This window comes from Pteropus medius, unplaced genomic scaffold, assembly GCF_902729225.1.
Source record: "Pteropus medius unplaced genomic scaffold, Ma_sr-lr_union100, whole genome shotgun sequence".
In the NCBI taxonomy this organism is placed as follows: domain Eukaryota; kingdom Metazoa; phylum Chordata; class Mammalia; order Chiroptera; family Pteropodidae; genus Pteropus; species Pteropus medius.
In genome coordinates, this window is record NW_024342466.1 from 3,894,334 (window position 1) to 3,902,253 (window position 7,920).

Sequence of the window (7,920 nt, forward strand, 5' to 3'; positions counted from 1 at the left end):
ACAATAGCCAAAAAAAAACTAAAAATAAATCCAAGCGACATAAAAGGCTTAGAAGATAAAACTTTACTGAAAAGCGGGGGGAAAAAACTGAATAAGGGAAAATTCTGACACGCATAAAAGTCTCAATTTTGAGGGAAAAAAAAAAATCAGTTCTCCCAGAACTAACATATCACTCCAGGGCCGTTCTCACCCATGGTTGATGGGATCTGACAGGCCGAACCCAAAGTTCTCACGGAGGAGCACATTCGGAAGAGCAGCCAGGAGCTTTGGGAAAGTAAGAAATACACGTCCTGTAAAACTAGCCCTCGAAGCAGCTGGTCTCGGCCGGAGAGAACGGGACAGGAATAGACCGGCTTCCGGCACCTCATGCTGGAGACAGGGGCGGAGCCACCGGCAGCCGGATCCGGCCCGGACCTCGGCTCCGTCCGGGGCTCTTCAGAATCAGCACAGAACGACCGAGGAGCCGCAAAGCACGCGGCGGCTGGTGGGTTTATGAGAACCGGTCGACGCCCGGGGCCCACGGCGCGTCACGGGGAGCACCCGGGAGAGAGCACCCGTCGCCCCCAGGTCGGCGACCACAAGCACGTGCGTGACCGGGGGCTTCGCGGGACCCGGACTTTGCGGAGGACGGCTTGGCCCGCGCTGTTTCAAGCAGACACGTGCACACCCGGCAGCCCGGCGGGGGTGTTTCCAGTCGTGTGTCACACGAGCCACGTGCGCTCACACACCGCCGCGGGCGTGGCATCCACGTGCCTTGTCCGAAAAGACACGGCCGTGGGCAGAGGGAGCATGGGGACCCCCTCAGAACGTGGGCAACGGGCGGGAAAGGACGGGGGACCGCAGGTACGCACGTGGGCCCCGAAAACGAGCCACGCCACGTGTGCCCGGTAGGCCTCACGGTCTGGCACGGCCCCGAGGGGGCAGTGCCCACAGAACGAGCTTGCAGCGTCAGGCTCCACGGGCGGGCGGAGGGCGTGGTGGCCGTTAGGGACTTTCCTGTTTTCTCGTGTGCTTCTGAATTTGAAGTTTCGACAATCCCATATACATGCGTTACTGGAAGGTTTTTTAAAGTTTTTAGAAAGCTTTAAATTCCGGTTGTCGGTCACACAAAGCAGATCCAGCCCTCCTTGCCCAGCATGTCAGCCGGCTCTGCGGGGGTGGCAGCAAACACTGCCCCCCCCAAGGCCGGGGATCTGACCGTCCAGGTGGCCAGTGCCAACACGTGTCCCCTGTAGGTCCCAGGGTCCCCGTAACCCCCTCCGGTGCCCGCACATGGAGGCGCTGTCCACGCACCCCAGCTACCACGGTGGGTCTGGGTGTTTCTAACCCTGGGGCTGGGGGGTGGCCAGCGGATGGGGTATTTGAAGTGCATTTTCCACGAGTGCATTCAAACCAAAATGCCCAGTGTGGACAGCTCGAAGGGGCAGACGCAGAGACGGCTGTTTGGCGAGAAAAGCTCCTTCTGGAAAATCTGCAGGCAGGGCAGGAAGGAGCCTACGGCCAGGAACTGGGCCCCCGGCTAGAGTCCTTCGGAGGCAGGGAGGGGACAGCACGAAGGCCGGCAACCCCTCCGAGCGTCATTCTTAGCACAGCCTTGAGGGGTGTGTCTCGTCCCCACAGGACAGGCCCTGGAGGACAAGGGAGCAGGACGCCTGGGTCTTCAAGGCAGGGGACAAAACCCCGGGAGCCTTGTCGGCCTGGACCGGTGCCTGTGGGGCAGTGGGTGCGGACGCCCCGCCGAGGGCCAGCCCATGCCGAGGGGGCCTAAGCCAGAGGCCAGGGCGAAGGCCGCTGCCCCTTCCCCGCCCCACGTTCCTGCGCTAAGGAGCCAGCGGTGGGGGCGGCGGGGGTAGGGTGACGGGGCGCAGCCTCACTCGCCTGTGGCCTCGGCACCGCCCGGCCTGGCCCGGCCCGGGCTGGGCTGCTGGCTTAAAGGATGGATGAATGAAGTAATAAACACCGAGACCACTCCCCTCGAGTGCTCGGTGGCCCGCCGTGGTCCCTGACCGGTCTGCCATGGCAGGCAACACGTTCAGGGTGAGCTCACGAAAGCCTCTGAGGCAATGTGACGTTGCAACGCTGCTTTTGTACGCTACGAATGCGTCATTGCATCGCAGCCCGGCCCTCAGCCCAGAGTCCCTCCAGGGGCTGGAGCCCCGGCAGCTCCCGTCCCCCCTGAAACCGGGGCTCCCAGGGAGCGGGGCAGACCCCAGCTTCTCCCCGACAAATGCAGGTGCAGGTCCGGTCAGGGGCCGAGGCGGAGTGAGGACCGCTGTGGGATCGGGCACCTGCGGTCGGTGTCCCTCACCAGGCCCATCTGGAAGGTCTTCGCGTGACAGGGATGGGAGGGCAGGCGCTCCGGGGGCTCACTCCGAGCCGGTCCTCACAGGAAGTACGCTCACGACAACCCCGTTTTTCTTTCTTTAATTGAGGTAAAATTCACACAACATTAAATGAGCCATTGAAAGTGTACGATTCACTGGCATTTAGTACACTCACGACGTCACACAGCCGCCACCTCTCCCTAGCTCTCAGACGTGTCGTCACCCACCAAGAAGCCCCTCCCCACCCCACCCCCAGCCCGGCAACCAGCATGCCCTGTTCCCGACGTTCCGTGTAGCACGAATCAGAGCCTCACCCCTTTCGTGGGTGAATAATACTCCGCTGCACGAGTATACCTCAGTTTACCCGCTCACCTGTTGACAGGCATTTGAGCTGTTTCCCTTCTGGCCGCCGCGGGTCCTGCCTGCTGCTGTGAGCATGCGTGTGCGGGTTGAGTTTGCACACCTGTTTCCAGGTCCTTTGGGTGTAGACCGGGCGGTAGAACGGCTCGATCAAACGGTGGTTCTGTGTTTTGCTGTTTCAGGACCCGCCAAACCGTCCGTCTGCCACGGCGACTGCACCGCTTTAGGCCCGAGCACTGCATCCTGGCGACGTTCATTACAGTCCACCTTCCGACGTAGCCGACCCAGCAGGTGTGAAATGGGATCTCACGGCGGTTTTGATTAATGAGTAATGATATTAAACATCACTTCCTGTGCTCGCGGTCACATGCTTGCCATCTTTGGAATGACGTCTATTCAAATCTCCCATCCATTTTTTTTTTTTTTTTTTGCCTACAGCACCTGGTCTTCCTGGGTGGTCTCCCATCCAAGTACTCACCTGGCCCGACCCTGCTCAGCCTCCGCGGTCAGACGGGATCGGGCGCGTTCAGGGCGGCGTGGCCGTAGACCCCCATCCATCTTTTAATTGGGTCGTCTGACCTTTCGTTGTCGACTTGTAGAACTGTATACACGTTCTGGACAGTAGATCTTTCCCAGAGGTGTGTCTGCAAACCTCTCCTACCCACTCAGCGGGTGGGCTTTTCACTTTTTTGATTATGTCCCTTGGTGTGTAGGAGTTTTCGATTTTGATCGAGTCCAGTTTATCCAGACTTTTCTTGCGTTGCTCGTGCCTTCGGTGTCATAGCTAAGAACCCATCGCCAAGTCCAAGGTCACGAAGACTTTCCCCATGCTTTCTTCTACGAGTTTTATAGCTGCAGCTGTGCCATTCAGGTCCGCGGTGCACCTTGCGCTGATGGGCGGCGTGAGGTGGGGGTCTGACCTCAGTTGTCCCAGCACCGTCTGTTGAAGGAACCATGGTTTCTGCCATCGTCAAGATCCTTCTTCTTGTCAAAATCATGCTCGTTTCCTCACTGTTGAAAGCCAGTTGGCCGAGGTGCATGCGGCTTGTAACTGTTCTAGTCCATTGGTTGACACGCCCGTTTTTACACCATTACCACACTGTTTCGATCCCTGCAGCTTTGCAGTGAGTTTTGAAAACGGGCGGCATGAGCCCTCCAAACCCGTTTTCCGTCCTTAAGCCTATGCGGCTATTCAGGACACAGCCTTGCTCCGAGCCCCCTTCTCCTGTGAGGAAATGGAGGTGGCGGGGAATTCGGCGTCCTGCTGGCGTGGCTCGGCCAGCGTCAGGGGATGAGGTCAGCGGGCCAGGCCGGGCAAGGGCCTGGTGTCCGCAAGGGTGCCGCCCCGCCGGCTGACACCGCCGCCCACACACGCGGCCCGTGGGTCGCTCTTCCCAGCTGCATGTATTTGACGGTCGACCTGCGTCTGCTGCGGACGCCCTCCACCTGCCTGGGTGCCACCTCATCCCTCTGAAGTGAAACCCCAAGGCCAGCCCCCGAGGGGTTCCCGGGGCTGAGGCTGAGGGCACAGTGCCGGGCAGTGGGTGGGGAGCGTGTGGCGGCCAAGAGCCCCACCTGCCACACACCTGGCCCGGGGAGTCTGGCCCCCGGGGAGTCTGGCTGGGCCAAACCTTCCGAGTTTTAAGCAGCAGCACAACTTCCAAAGAGCAACGTGGTGGCTTCGATGTAGAGGCTAGTGTGTCTCTTCCTGAAACTGGCGACTGGAAAGCGGGCTGTCCTCCGGCCACGTGGTGGAGCCCTGGCGGGACGTGGGCAAGTCGGGGTGCTGTCCCGGGCAGCCCCCATCCCGGGCCAGGCCCCCACCGGGTTTTCACAGGGTGCCTTGAACTTGGCCGCTCCTTGGAAATTGCTCTGTTTTGGGGACCAAGCAAGCCCTGAAGCCAGGCCCGTCCACGCCGTCTGGGCGAGAGCAATGACGAGACAGCGAAGGCCTCGCCAGGGGACAGACTGACTTCCCGTGCGGTCGCAGGAGCCACGTCCGCGTGGACACGCAAGTCCGTAGCCCCAAACCTCTGCAGCTGGAAGCACCCTGGGACCGACCCTACGATGAGGGGACGGTCTGGGGTGCACCGGGGGTGTCTGGGGAAGGGCGGGAGCTGGGCTGGTTTCGATGGACCGGCCAGTCGCAAGATGAGGCGTGCAAGGCCCGGCGCTCGGCCGCCGAGGGCATTTGCTTCTTGCTTTATTCTGAAGGCGGCGCCTCTGCGGGTTGCGACTGAGTCTGGTTTGGAGACAGTCAGCCTTGGGGACAGTCAGCCTGGCCGTGCAGATGGGCGAAGGCGAAGAAGACAAGATGCCAGCGACGGAGCAGGTGGGGAGCGGTGTCGGAAGCGGTGTCGGGAGCAGGCAGAGCCACGCGGGGGCGGGAGAGCTGGCGGCCCTGCACCGGAGCACACGTGTTTCTGTGCACCGGGCGTGTGGAGCGTGTTGCCCCAACATGCCAGACCATGCCTGGACGCCGTGTCTGGCCTTCCCCCTTCCTCCTGGGGATGAGCCAAAACGCCAGGAGGGGCAGGAAGACAGCACAGGGCAGACTGGGCCGGGCCAGGCGCAGAGCTGAGCGCCCGGAGCCCTGTCCCCCCACCTGAGAAGCAGGTGCCAGCTCTAGAAGGGGCGCAGCCCCACTGCCCCATGCGAGTGACCAAGCCCCGCTCGGAGCTGGCTTCCCCCGCCGGCCGCGGATGAGAGAGGCCTGCCCAGGCTTCTGCTGATCAAAGAGCTGAGCAGGGTGCCAGGGACCTTCCTGGAGTCCACTGCCCCCAGCAGGGGTGTGGCGGAGCTGGAAGCCGGGCGCGGCCCGGCCACCCACAGCAGAGTCACCACGTGTTCTCCGTGCTGCCGATTCTGCGCCCGCCCTGCTCCTGAGTCCCCAGCCTGCCCAGTGCCCTCTGACCCTGCGCCTCTTCCTGCCAGCGGGATGGGGCGCACATTAGGGGAAGCCGTCGGCAGTGACATTCTGAGGGGCACGTGTGAATAGAAGTGACCAGTCTACTTGGAAACTTGCTCTGGGGGTCTCCCAAAGACGCCCAACAGAGAAGCCCGTTGCTCCCCCACCACTGGGGAGGGGCGCATCAACGGCGGGGTTCCCAGGCGAGGGGAGGAGGGGAGGAGGGCCGTTTCTGGGGAAGAGGAGGAGGCGCCCGCCGGCAGCCCCAGCTCCTGGGAGCCGGTGACCCGCTTGGCCCCGTGTCTTCTAAGCGGTCAGGCCCAGCATCCCTGACCGCTCCCTGACCAGAGGCAGGAAGTGGGGGCGGGTGCTGCCCTCCAGCCCGTGGGGTCACTCCTCGAGGAGATGGAAACGTGGGCGAGCCCACACCCCCTGCCAAGATGACTCCAATGGCCCTCTCTTCTCTGCCCCCAGCCGGCTCGGCACAAGGGCAGTTCTGGTCTCTGCCACACGCCCCAGCAAACAGCTGTCCATTCTTACGCGCGAGGAAGCAGCCCACTCTCTCAGTCTGTCCTGCTGTCACACGTCCGTGCCCACCCGGTCCAGACAGGCCAGGACCCCTAGCAGGAGGGGTGGTCCTGGTGGCAGCCACAGCAGTAAGCGGCACAAACAGGGAAGGCTCGCCCAGCCACACCTGCTCAGAGGTCCCGGGGAGACGGCACCCCAACCAGCATGGCTGCTTCTGTCCAGCTGATGGAGGGCGTGGCGTGGCGGGGGGGGACAACGGGGTGATGCTGCAGCCTGAGGAAGCGATGGCCCTGCCCTGTCACCTGGCACGCCTGTGCCGCGCTGTGCCCTGGCCCCGCCAGCGGCCATCCCACATCCTGGGCTGTTAGACCTGACTCTGAGTGGCCAGGGCCGAGGTGGTGAGTAGGGCAGGCCGGGCAGACCAGTGGCGAGGTCCTGACAGCTGGCACTTGGGGACAGCTCCTCTGGGCTGTGCGCCTGAGGTGGAACCCTCTGCCTCGCCAATAAGTGTCCACGCCTGTGACCCGGAAGCGCCTCCCTCGAGTGGGAGCTTCGGAAGGAGGCTCCGTGAGCCTCTGGCGGCCTGCAGCAGAGCCACCTCGCACTGCGACCACCCAGCAGGCAGCTGTCCCCACACCTGGCCTCCTGCTCCTTGTCATCCAGACTCTCCGGCAGGTGCTGGCCCAATCCAGAGCTAGGAGGACCGTCCCACCCGCCATTCCTCTTGGCCCTGGGCCAACTCCATAACAGGCCTCTCCTCGCAAGAAAGTAGCTCGGGTGTCACAGCCCAAATCACATGGCTGGTCAGTGGCTGGGTCCAGACTCGAGTCTGAACGCAGGTTTCAGGGTCCTTTGCTCAGGAGGGAACCAGCGAGCGGTCAGCACCCGCTACAGGGCCCCTGCGTGTGCTTTCCACTATGCCGTTGGCCAGGGTGGCTTTCTGCCGCGTGCAACCAAGTGTCCTGAGCAAGCTGGAGAGAAACCATCCCGTGGGGAGGCAGTGCCCAAGGAGGCCTCGCGGGCCCTGCACCGGGCCCCTCAGCCCCAGCCCAAACCTCAGGGCAGAGAGAGCAGAGGACGCCGAAGCTGTCCACCGCAGGGGAGGCCAGGAGCGAAGGGCCAGGCCCCGGGAGCTGGAGCGAGGCTGCAGCGCCCTACCCCCACCTCCCGCCACTCCCCCCGGCTTCCTGACTCCTGCCCACCTGCCCAGCCCCCCTGGACTCATGCGGTGGGAGCCGAGACCCAGCCGGGGGACAAGTTCCCTCTCGGGGCAGGGCCCTGGCCGCAGGTGTTGTGCTCCGTGATGTGGGAATGCTACCGTGACCTCGTGGGTAGTGGGCGGGCGGCCCTCGGGGACGGAGCGGTGCTGGGCCAGGGACCCGGCCATGCCCACCGCCGCCTGGAAACCGGCCTGCGAGCGTGGCCGTCCTGCCATCAGGGAACTGGGCACCGACCCCATCCCGAGGGGCCTCCCAGTCCGGCAGGACTAAGAGGGGACCACAGTGACCGCCATCCACAGTGACCGCCAGCACAACGATGACAGACTAGGTGGCTCTCAAGTCTCACACGGGGCTTAAGCCCCAGCCCAGCTGCTGCCTGATCCAGAAGCGGAGGCGGGAGGGGGGCTCGCACTGAGAGGGCGGGACTGTGGCCGGGTGTCCCCAACCCCGCAGCTGTGGCCTGAGCCAGGCGCGCCCGGGGGGAGGTGTCCGGGTGGCTGTGCCAGGCCCAGGCAGGAATGGGCGGCCCTCGCGTGCGCGGCTCCGGGCCTGAGCTGGGCATGACAAGCAGCAGGTGGAG

The 7,920-nt window shown here is 63.4% G+C and overlaps 1 pseudogene; it reads right to left on the minus strand.

Moving 5' to 3' along the window:
- Nucleotides 1-3,113: 3,113 nt before the first annotated feature.
- LOC120601770 (uncharacterized) lies at nucleotides 3,114-3,232 on the minus strand (annotated as a pseudogene).
- Between the last annotated feature and the right edge of the window lie 4,688 nt (nucleotides 3,233-7,920).